Genomic DNA, 12,565 nt, shown 5'->3' on the forward strand with positions numbered 1-12,565 from the left:
AGAATCTTGTGCTCAAAGTTTAATGTCCCACACAAACATCACATCTATGACCTTTCCCCAATGTCCATATCTCTGGAAATAGGGAGAAATATCCACTATTAATGAAACTTAATCACTTCATCAGAATGATGTAATAATAAATTACTTTTTATTTTCCACAGAACTCTCACTTGTATTTTCTCATTTTTGCTATTTTCCTCGTTTTTTGTTATTTGGGAAGATCAACAACTGGCGTTTGGCTGTCTAGAACGTAGTAAAAATTGTTTTATGGATTATAATCAAAGAATCTTGAAATTTATCAATGTCACCATCAGAACACGTGGGAATGCAAAAAGAAATACATCATTGTAAAGTTCAACAGGTGAAGTGAATACATACGTTCTTTTATTGTTAAATAACTGAAGCTATGAGAAGAATCACAAGCTTTATTGTCTGGACGCTGGTAAAGTATCGAGTACTAGGTTTTATCCAACGATACTTCCGGACAAATACTTTGGTGTCCATCTCTTACTTTTTCATCCAGTGACTGCAGGATCTGGCTTTCAGTGCATCCAGGGAGGTGCTGTAATGACACTGATAGCATTACTGTAATATACTTCCTTTCTTTAAATAAGCCAGGCAAGTAATTTCTACCAATCTCTTTTTCAGAAGCCGAAATGAAGTCTGGTTTTGTAATTTAACAATAACTTCAGCATTTTTTTTTCCAATCCTGGGCAATTATGGGGCTGACAGGGAAGGAAGTCATTTAAGGAAGCAAAAGACCTTTAACTGCTAGAGGAAGAAATTTTAATGGATGTAGGAAGAGTCGTTTGTAAGAAGTGCAGATAAATGCAAAATTGCATTATTAATAAGTAATATTATTAGAGCCTGTTCTAACCACTCACACCTCCGAATCATTTTGGGGTTCCCTGACTTCCGATCATTCTCTGTCCTCCCGCGATGACGCCCCTTCTCCCAATCCTTGTCAGGAGTTTAAGTGCCGTCGTCAGAGAGAAGCTTATTATCTACCTGCTCCCCCAGCTTCTTTCTGAGTGACACGCCACCCACGCCTCCCTGCACTGCTCTCCTCCTTCCCTGGTTCCCGGGGGGACTCGGAGGAGCTCGGGAGGGAGCCCAAGGATACCCTCTCCTGCACCCCGAGGGCAGAAGCTTCCGAGACCCTCGCTCACCCCCAAATCCACAGCGAGGCGCGCTGCCGCCCCCCGCGCGCGCTGCAGAGGGGGAGCCAGCCCTGCGCTGCGCTCCAGCTGCGTCTGCCCGAGCGCGGCACGTGCTCCCGGCGCTGGCGCGAGAGAGCGAGCGAGCGAGCGAGGAGCGAGCGCCGCCACCGCGGGCCCCGCAGCCTTCCGCCGGCTGTCACCGCTGCCTCCATCGCTGACACTAGCGCTCTCGCGGCTGCCAAGGCCGCTACAGGAGCGCAGGAAGCTCGCGAGCGGCGGCTGGCTGGGGGCGCAAGGCTCTGGGCGCGCACCTGGTAAGCACAGCGCGGGTTTCCTTTCTCTCCGCTATGGAGTTACCACGAATGTAGGATGCCGCCGGGCCCCTCCCCCGCCAGGGATGGAGGCAGATCTGGCAAGGGGCGGGAGCTCGGGCTAAAGGGACCCAGAAGGGCAGGTGGCGGGCAGGTGGAGGGCTGGTGGAGCCGGGGACCTTACGAGGTCCTGTAAGTTCAAAAAAGTCACCCTGCAAGGACGTGTGCCCTGTGGATCAGACATGGATTTCGACTCGGGGAGCCTGGGCTACCGCGGTATTGCTCCGATGGGAGGTTCACGAAGATCATTTTGTTTTTATTTGTATAAGAGAGGGATTTAAGTGGGCTCGTTTCCATAGAAAATGAACTAAAAAATCAGAGAGAGAGAGAGAGAGAGAGAGAGAGAGAGAGAGAGAGAGAGAGAGAGAGATATCTGAACCAAAAAGAGGCGTTTGCAGTTTCTGTCTCCCCTCTCCCCTCCCCACTCTCATGCCAATACATGTGCACGGAAGGCATGCCTTTAACAAGGGAAAGGGCTTCTCTATTTTTGAGGTCATTAGGTGTTCGGGCTAATAAAAACACCTGCTGGTATTTAATTCAAAGAGAGAGCCGTAGAGGGTCAAGGTTGGGTGTGAATACCACTGTCATATTTCTGAAATGACAAAGCCATGACACAGTGTCAAAAAAGAAAGATTTTCAAGAACTATATGGGCCATTTTAAGGGGATACACCTGAGACTCTGGGTCTCCAAACTCAAGTTCAGATACTGCCAGTGGAGCTAAGAAGACATTTTTATTCTTGGTCCCTTTATTGAACTTTGGCAGAAGATGATGACAGGGACATAGCTAGAAAGAGGGAAGAGTGAATGATCTGTCTCGTGTGGCAGGAGAAAGAACTTGGCATTGAGGTTTGGCATCACTGTGTTTACGAGCCTTGTTCTGGGTTCAGAGAAATGTGTGACCTTGAACAAGTCCCTTAATCTTTGTTTACTCAGTTTTTCCATCTGCAAAATGTAGAGGTTGTTCTGCCTTGAGTCACTAAGGTCTCTTACAGTAGTGTTTATGATTGCATTTGAAGATTGCATTGATCAGGTTTGAAGATCAATATACAAAAAGAACACCCAAATCGTTTAGATAAAGGAAGCTTCAAGGTGTTCTTTGAAGTATTAAAAACAGGTACAAGATCCTGGCTGTGCTGTGGGAGTAACACATCCTGAGGAGTCTGTGGAAACCAGAGAGAACGGTCAGAAGTCTGATTGCAGCCAAATGAATCTGGAGGGTTGAGAGCTGTGTGGAAAGGTTTGAATGCACAAGCCTTTAAAGCCATATGTTATTTTATTTTATTAAGATAGCAATTTAAAGAGGCAGTTTAGTGTCAAGCCATTGGGTTCTTTGAATTTGAAGAGCTGAGAAATAATTTGGATTTGATTCTGATAAAGGAAACGACATCCGGGTTTAATTGTTAGGCACCCAGGATGACAAGAATGGCTTAAAGTAGGATATGAGTATAAGGTGATCTGGATAAAGGGTTAGGGATGAAAAAAGAATGGAAATCACTTCTAGGACAAAGGTTTTAATGCTCTAGAGAGGAGACTGGCACCTGTCATGTCTCTGACTCCTCTTCCGCTTGTCTGAAGTAGGCACAAATATCTTTTTCTCTCATTTTACGTTTGTTCTTAGAATGTAGAAATTTTTATCTGCTCAGAAACTGAGATGGTGAACCTGTGAAACTTAACCCTAAACAAACCCCACCATGCAAACATGTGGCTAAGGGGCTTGTCCACCCATCCAGTTTGCCCAGGAATCTGTTCCTAAAGGAACTCACTGTGCCACTTGGTGGCACCAAAAAGTTGCAAAAAGAACTCTGTTCTCTATAAATACAAACTACCTCCCCTCCCTCCTCCGCCTTCTTTCCTTCTCCCCTTCCCCCCTTTTTCAGTAGCGGGAAGATTACTGCACACGCCGCCCTCAGTTCGGCTGTTCTGCGTGCACTGAAGTGCAGGGGATGAGCTTGAGATCACCTCGGGGCGGGGGGGGGGGAGCCCAGGATTGGAAAGACCGGCTCTACCCCATTGATCCTGCCACCCAACTTTATGGGGGGCCAGCTAGACCGCGTCTCACTGCCCGCTGCGTGGCCGACAGGGGGGTAAGCTTGCTAAGTGTCTGTGTGCCCAAGTATCCCTTGGCCCAAAAGAATATAGCAGCTACTAGCTTGCTGAGTAGCTTACAGTTTGGTTTGGGAGAAGGAGACGTGGGTGGAGCGGGGGTTGCCAGAGCCAGTGAGCTTGATGTCTGCTCCATTTGCGGATGGTCTTGTTTAAACCTGTTGGTGGAAAAGGCGCGAGGAAGGGCATAAAGGAGGGAAAATCTGCAAGTGTTGAGGCAGGGATTCTGCATGCCTTCGACCCGAGTTCCTGCTCTCTAACTCAGGCAAGGGGAGCCTGAGTTTCAAATGCAAACTGCACTCCCCCAAACCATCTGACGGCTCGAAATTGAGCAAAGCAAACATAGGAGGGAAAGAAGATTTTTTTCCCCCAATAAATGTGGTAACAGTCGCTCTTCCGCTCGGTGCAGGATGAGGGGACAGCGGGTGGTGCTGAAAGCATGGCTCTTTTACTCAGGCCAGTGCGCCTTTCTCAAGCACCAGACTGAGCTCTCCCACTCTTTCTGCTCCATGGGTGCATCTTTACCTTCCCTTCAGACACAAAGCCCACTAGCTATCCCAGAGCAGCAGCATGAGCAGTATGCAGAGAATGGAGCCCATGGTTCAGAGACTAGGTGATGAGAACCCAGGGGAGCTCCCTGGGCATGAAGGATGGCTAGTCTGCACTTGGGACCTCTGAGAGGGAAATGATAGGTTCACCTGGAGGGATCTTCCACCTGGTGCCATGACTTCCATCTGTCCACATTCCCTACAGGACAGGTGTCATGGCGAAGGGGACTGGAAGACAAGATAACGTGTGTTGTGCTTATTTAGGAACAGTTTAAGTCCTGCTGCAGCTAAACAGGAATAGCCAGGCTGATTCTCCATCACTTTACTTCTTGAAAGGAAATTGATGCAAACCAGTGAGAAGGCATTTCTTCTCCCTTCCTTACATGGTATTTTACTATTTGAAGTTCCTCAGGATTGAGCTAGAAAATCTGTACTCTTAACACTCACTACTATCCTTGTGGGAAGGTTAAGGAATATTACACTAGTCTTTATAACCCCTTCCACCAATGTGGCATACTAAAGATTTTTCATGGAAGATTCTGAGACCTCTCTCTCTCTCTCTCTCTCTCTCTCTCTCTCTCTCTCTCTCTCTCTGTGTGTGTGTGTGTGTGTGTGTTTGTGTGTGTGTGTGTGTGTGTGTGTGTGTGTGGATTTGGGAGTGGTTAGATACACCCTTGTTAGGTGTGCTCTGTGCCATACCTTTCATGGAGCACAGGAAATTTTTTGTTAATTTTTCTGTTACTTCTAAATAAGTTCTGTTACTTCTAAATAAGTTCTAAATAACTTCTAAATAAATTACTTAAGAATAAGTTGTGGATATTTATATTCTTTATGAATGTTGATTAGAATTCTAAAGATTCATTGATTTAAGAGTTGAAAATACTGCTTTTGAACATGTCAGTTTAATAACACGCATCCCACCTTCTGTGGTAGAAAGCCTTCTGTGGTAGAAAGCTTTTCAGCACACTGGACAGATCCCACAAAGTTTCTTAGATAAGAGGTGGTGAATGCTTTCTAAACACTCACCTGTAGCCTTTACATTTTGCATGAAAATATTACAGTCTAGCTATTTTAATTGAAGCCACTAGAACTCTGTGCTATTATACAGTAATGTTTTTCTTGTGGGTTATTTGCTCAGAAAAAATTATGAAATGATATATTGAGATTATTTATCAAGAAGGGGTTGATATTTAAAAATCTAAGTACTTGACTAAATCTTCTTTTTACCAGCATGGACAAGTATAGGCCTCTAACATCAGTGAATTTTATATATTATAGACCTGGAGACCAACAACTAGAGTAAAAATTCAGAGATACACACACAACATAGATTATAGAGTCTTTGGGGAAAAACTTTAGTAACTGTGTACCATTTTCAATTTTTCTTTGATTATTGACATTATTATGTGTTCTAATACAATGGTTTATTTCTAAGCACGTGTACTTTTGTAGCTAAAGAGTTTTAGTATTTCTTTTTCAAAATACATTGAATATTTTACAGAAGTGTTTGTCTTTAAAGAATAGCCTTTTGCCTTTAAAGAATAATCAAATATCTTAAGTAAGGAAACTGAATTAAATGGTAATAAACAGAAGATGATACTGTAAGTAGAAAATATGGCATAAAATTAATCATAAAAATATTGCATTTATTCATATAACCATGTCAATTTTATCTGTGCTTTTTTGTCTGCATGGGATGAAGAAAAAGGCATATCTATAGCTCTTTATGCCTTTTTTATATAAATGAATTAAGTGTAAACAAACTTTTAAAATAGTGAAGATTATGTTTTGATATGTGGTAATGTATATGATATATGCTTCAGCTAATTTGGCTTCTTTGGATTTTGACTATCTTGAAGATTTATTTCTATAAAGAAGGAATATTATACAATTTGACAATGTATGTTATTTTTCATATTTAGGGAAATATTAATCCTATTCCCAAGGCATCATTTAACTGAAATTTTAGTCATAAAATGGAACTTAGCAGACATAAAACAGGAATATTCAAATAAATATTTTACTACATATTTGTGTGGCACAAGAAATTAAAATTTTACACTGGGCAAGGCAGTACACTCTGGTAATCCTAACCCTCCGAAGGCTGAGACAGAAAGATTGCTGTGAGTTTGATGTAATCTTGGGCTACAAAGTGAGTTCAAGGCCAGCCTGAAATGTATAGAGTAACCTTGTCTCTCAGAAAGAAAGAGAAAAAGCAAAAGAAAAAGATGACAAAGAAAAAGAAAAAGAAAAAAAAGGGGAGGGGAGAGAAAAGAAATTTTTATTTTATTTTATTTTATTTTATTTATCTTTTTCATTTTTATCGATACCAGGGATCGAACTCACGACTGCCTGCTTACAAGGCAGGCGCTTATGCCACTGAGCTAAATCCCCAGCCCCTGAAAATTTTAATTGTGATTTTAAGTATTTAACTATTTACAAATCAAATGTTACATTTTTTATATCCTTCTGTCTCAGTTAGTTAAAGACATTTCAATAAAATGCTGTTTTCTTTTCCTAGAGGAGAAAAAATGATATTTTATCTTTCCCAATCTTGTTTGAACTATATGCACCTTTCATCAAAAATGACACCAAACCAGAGCCTTTGTGCAGACTCATTCTTGCTCTAATAACTATTTACTGAGCACTCTAAGAACCATGCTAGTAACTAGATATAATGCAAGGCATTGTTTGTTTTTACTTTTTCTGTTTTGAAAACTGATTTTTTCTTCCACTGTCATAGAAAAAGAACATTTCTTTACCCTGTTTCTATAGAGCTAAGCTAACTTGAGTGTGCTCTATTTCTATAGCACTAAGCCTTTATTGATGAACTAATTGTACAAATCTAAAAAAGTAAGTGACCAGTGTATCAGTATTATTTATGGCAATTAAACATATGCAGGCCTTTGGATAGCAAACATTTCCTGAGTTTTTCTGTTATTAAATTTAATTTTCCCAAAAAAACTGTAGATTAAATTTTATTTTTGTTTTATAAATTTAACAACAAAAAAGACTAAGAGAGATTAAGTGATTTTCCTAATGTTCCACAGGTTATAACATAGCAAAGCAAATATTTTATATCCAGGATTATCTGATTCCAAAACTCTTACTCTTAACTATGATGTTAATTGAAAACTTGGATATATATCTTAGGTTTTAAAAATTCTACTAGTTTGAATCACCAGAACTTTTTTCTTCCACAACTGAGTATTCAAACATTTCTTTTTCTCACATATCTAAGAATATTTAAAACTAGGTATGCAAATATTTGAAGATAATAATAAAAAATCAAAATGGTAATAATTCCTACCAATTGTCTTCTCAGTCAATTTTTTCCAAAAAATTTAAAGAAATACTTAGATACAAAGAGGATATGTCTCTCTTGGAAATGTGGTCTTATAAAAACATGAGATATAATCACATTTCTCTAAAGGTTACTTCTCACAATACTTCTGACTATGCATCATTGATCTATGCATCGTTGATTTTAAACTTTTGAGAATAAATATTTGAAGCAAAATGTAAATATCATAATTAATTATGGCAATAATGGGGAGTATAACACAATTTTCTTACATTAATTTTATTTTGTAAAGGTTATAGTAAGATGTTTTTCTAAAAATCAATCTGCCTTAATGTAGTAAATTATGAGTTCTTTGGGCAAATAGATAGCATTTTAATGTATTTTTAAAATGAAATACACATTTACATGAAATTTACATGAAATTTTTATGTTTACAGGAGTTAATACATAATAATAATAATTATATATAACTTACAATGTTGTGAGGCTTGTTACATAGTGCTTACACACTAGCAAAAAGTAGATACTCAAATATTATTGAAGTCATGATTAAATTATAGAAACAAAATCACATTTCAAGTACTTAGGTAATTTTATAGGAATAATAATGTTTTATGGTCTTTAAATGTGAAATGTGAATACATTTACATGAAATACAATTTACATGAAATACACATTAAATTAAAATTAGTTTTGTTATTATCTTGCTATAATTATAATGACCTATGGCAAGTACGTCATAGGATACTGTCTTCATATTAATTTATTGTAATTTGTAGATGTTCAAAAACTGTGCTTACTTAATATAAAGAAATATTGTTTTGACTTTCACAGTTTAAATTGTTTCTCAAATTGATTACAACTTTGGAAATACAGAAAAAAGTAATAAAATAAATAAGACAAGGCTATTCCAACTTACATTTATCAGTATTATTCATAATCTTTCAGAAAAAAGGTTTTGTGAGTCTAATGTATCCAGATGATTAACTTTTAGTTGTACTCTTTTTCTGTTTTGATAATTGTGTTGACATTTTAAAGATGGCTTTACATGTGAAAAAATAGATTTCAGCTGGAGTTGACTGTGACCAGCAGAGGACATTTGGCAATATGTGAGCCTTATTTTGTTAGTACACTAAAATGTGGTCCTGTTGGTTCTCTGGTCCTTTGGACAAAGATGAGGGAAACTGCTAAACCTCTTACAATGAACATGGCAGCAATACTCCACACTAAAGAACTGTCTGATCCAAAATTTTTGGTAGTGCTACAGTTGAGAAATTCTAACCTTCATAATGACAATAAACAGTTCTATTTATTGGAGTTATTTGTATAGACTCTGACTGTAATCAGTGACTATTACATAAAACTTCAACAGAAAGTAGAATTTAGAAAATATTGTACAGTCAACACGTAAGGATTAAATTATCAACAGAGCTGGACCTTTGGAAGATATTACCATCTGATTATAATGAGTATAGAGTTTGGAGTCACAGACAATTGGATTAATGTGCTGTAATGTAGTGCTATATGTATAGGTGTGAGATTTTAGTAAAATATTTTATCTCTAAACCTCAATGTTTACAGGAGTTGATACATAATAATAATAATTATATATAACTTACAATGTTGTGAGGCTTGTTACATAGTGCTTACACGCTAGCAAAAAGTAAATACTCAAATGTTATTGAAGTCATGATTAAATTATAGAAACATAAAATCACATTTCAAGTACTTAGGTAATTTTATAGGAATAATAATGTTTTATGGTCTTTAGAAATATGCAGTAAAGAGTAAGAAAGAAGCTGCAGACTGCAAAATGGGTAGAACTCAAAACTGTCCACTTGATAAAGTGAGACTTGTTAAAATGGTGGATTGCCTAATTTTTAAGACTTTGGTGCAGACGGCTGCTTTGGATTTTTATGAGCTAATAGGCTACTTATTTGAATGATTTAGTGAACTTTATTCTAAAACACACCACATTTTGACTAATCCTTAAAAATATAGATTGTGCTATTGTACAGTATCATATTGTATGTGTGTATTTTAAAAGAGATTGTTTCATTTAGAATATTGCATATTATTGTTCCTAGGTCGAAGTGAGGGAGTGCTAATCTTTCTTGTTTACAAAACTACAGATGTGTACTTGAAATAGTGATGAAATGGAGAGGAGCTTTCCTCACACTATAAGATTCTCATTATCCTTATACTTCAGATTGTCACTTATCTTTATGTTATGCACTTGTTGTCTGAAAAATATATCATAGGTGTTCCTGGCATAAGTAATATCAATATCCCTGACTGTGATGAGGCTATTGTGCAGTAGGAAGGAATCATGTTACTGTCAATAGCCCGAGCTGTATGATTTGCTTGATGAGAATTAAGTTATATAACAGACATCTGTGCCAGAAAGATGGTCAGTGTTTGAGAAGATTGTTGGAAACAAAAGACAACGTGAGCAGTGAATCTGATTGTGATGTAGTCTGCGGTTTAAGGACAAATTCCACCCACCTATTTTTTTATATTCATATCAGAAATACTATAAGACTGCATGGTTACTTGAGGTTAATATTTTTTTGCATATTAATTACATACTAACTGTTTGTACAATGGAGTTATAACTAATACTACTATGCTGTGAACCCAGAAATACAAGACTGAATAAAGCACTCTAGTGCTTCTAAATATAACTTACATGGTATATCATTTTGAGTAAGATGAAAGCCTCCATATTTTTAACTTTTAGATCTATACATTTTGAAGACTTTTGAGGGGCACTGTATGAGTCAATGCCTCCCCATCATCTCTAAGACAAAACTTCCATTTTTTCTACTGCTTTATCACCCGTATGACTTAAATGCTGTAACCTAAATAAGATTATTCTTTTTAAAGATTCTATTTGCTTGCTAATATGTGAAATACGAATAATCATGCATTCCTAAAAATGTTTTCTTAAAGACAGATGTGGAATCAAGAATGGAAACAACTCTTCACATTAAAAAATAAAGTAGTATTTCATGTTCTTTTCCTTTTACAAGACTCCTGCTAAAAATTGGTAAATTAGTAAAACTGTTGGTGAGATTATCTAGGAGAAATGACTTTACTCGTGAACTTGTATAAGAATAAAAGGGAGGGCTGGGGATTTAGCTCAGCAGCATAAGTGCCTGCCTGGCAAGCGCGAGGTCCTGAGTACGATCCCCTGGTACAAAACAAACAAACAAACAAACAAACAGAATAAAAGGGAAAAAGTTCTCCTCTAAAAGATATTTGATGATGCCTTTACACAGTGAGTTTAAAAAGAAAGATCTTGGAGTGAAGTTGATGCTTCTCTTAAAATCTAAATGAACAGATTTGGCATTTGAAAATATTTATGACAGCAATGTCATGTTTAGGTCTTTGTACATTAGAAATCATTTAAAAAGAAAGTACATTGAAATACTGATTATGATAGTAAGAAACAACATTAATATCTAGTAGGGAATATTTAAATACATTTTGGTACATTTATATAATTGAAATCTATGAAATGTTAAAAAGAAATAAATGTTACTAATGTGACTCTCAGCTCTGTTAATCATTCATTTAGGAGTCTTTGCCAAACTCTTACTGAGTCTCAGAACTATCATTCTTAAAATGCATAAATTATTTATCATATAAATTTTATGAAAAATATAATTTTATGTGAAACACTAAGGACAATATGTAGCACTTTTAAGATTTATGTGTTTGTGTGCATCGTTTTTTCTTTTGGCTTCTTTTTTGATGTCAGGATCAAACCCAGGGCTTCACACATGCTAGAAAAGTGTTCTGCCTTTAGTGACACTTTCAGGGTGTATTAAGTATTGTTATCATCGTTCCCCTCATCAAAATGAACTGATAAAAAGAAATATTTAAATTATTTTTACAAATGTATTATCAGAGAGATTTAATACTAACACTTCATTTAAAAGTATATATGAAAAATTTGAATAATAGAGAAAAGGATACTAAATTGTATGTACAATTAAAACTGGATTTTGAGAGGATCTTTTGTTAGAGTCTGATTCCACATCTGCCATAAATCATATAATCTCCACGACTTTCAGCTAAACAGAATTATCTTTAGGGTCTTATCTATTTCTATAGTAACATTTCCTTAATATATGGAAAAGTCTTGGAGAACAGGCAAAGTTTTACTCTATGACTTTGCCAGCCTCCAATTCTCTTGGGGTTCTTTGTTGCCAGAACTTAGTGGACTGAGGAAGTTTCATTACAACATTTACTTCTGGGATGGGAAGAAGCATTATCTTGAATGTCAGCCATGCAGTTGAATAGAAAACTAAGTAGAGACAATTCATTTTATATTTTGTGAACTTTATAGGATTTATTGAACTTATAACTTTGTGCAAGAATCATAACAAATGTATGAGACAGACTTAGACTTTAAAATAGTTTGAAATTTATTATAAAGTAACGTGTATAAATAGCTGCAACATTAATGTACTAAGAGATACCAGAAAATATATCGATTAAAAAAAGCATGAGTGCTTACCAAGAACCAGTGCTGCAAGGTGAACAATTTGGGAAGATTTCAGAAAGCGATTATGTTTATGTGGTATTTGATGCAGTCCTCATTAAAACTCACTGAGGTAGATATTATTCTTACTCTGATGGCCAGACAGCCTGAGCAACTAAGGACACATAGCTAATAAGTGGTACTGTCAGGATTCAAACAGAGTGGAACTTGACTTCAAGCCTACATTCTCAGCAGCTCCTCCATAAAGGCCAGTGAAAAAGGGTCATATCAAGAATCAGAATTAACATGAACAGAGACTTTGGAACAAAGCAGTATGTAGTTGGACTTGGCTAGCATAATCCCAAGGAAGAGATGGTAAATGGGTGTTAAGGTCATCAGCGAGGCTGGGACAGAGATTTAGAAGGTAGATCCCTAGGTCCCAATCTTTAGAAACAATCAAACAAGCAAGCAAACAAACAAACAACCAGAAAAAATATTGGTAAAATTTAAAAACATGGATTAAGACAAATAAGAAAATAAAATTTCAGCATGAATGTTTCTACTCTGTGCATTCAGATAAACTCTTTCT

General features: G+C 37.0%; 1 protein-coding gene across 3 annotated transcripts in view; it reads left to right on the plus strand.

Moving 5' to 3' along the window:
- The first annotated feature begins 1,020 nt into the window (after positions 1–1,020).
- The window catches only part of Grm5 (glutamate metabotropic receptor 5), a 478,225-nt gene continuing 466,680 nt past the window's right edge, over positions 1,021–12,565 (plus strand). The window contains exon 1 of one of the 3 annotated variants that reach the window (XM_063256291.1): positions 1,021–1,474. The gene's annotated coding sequence lies outside the window, so the exon portion shown is untranslated. Of the gene's footprint in view, positions 1,475–3,461; positions 3,617–12,565 lie in introns of those variants that run through there. The other 2 variants (XM_063256289.1, XM_063256290.1) reach the window with 2 other exon arrangements.

The sequence above is a fragment of the Cavia porcellus genome, unplaced genomic scaffold (genome assembly GCF_034190915.1).
Source record: "Cavia porcellus strain 051 isolate PalLab524CR breed Dunkin Hartley unplaced genomic scaffold, mCavPor4.1 scaffold_9, whole genome shotgun sequence".
In the NCBI taxonomy this organism is placed as follows: Eukaryota; Metazoa; Chordata; class Mammalia; order Rodentia; family Caviidae; genus Cavia; species Cavia porcellus.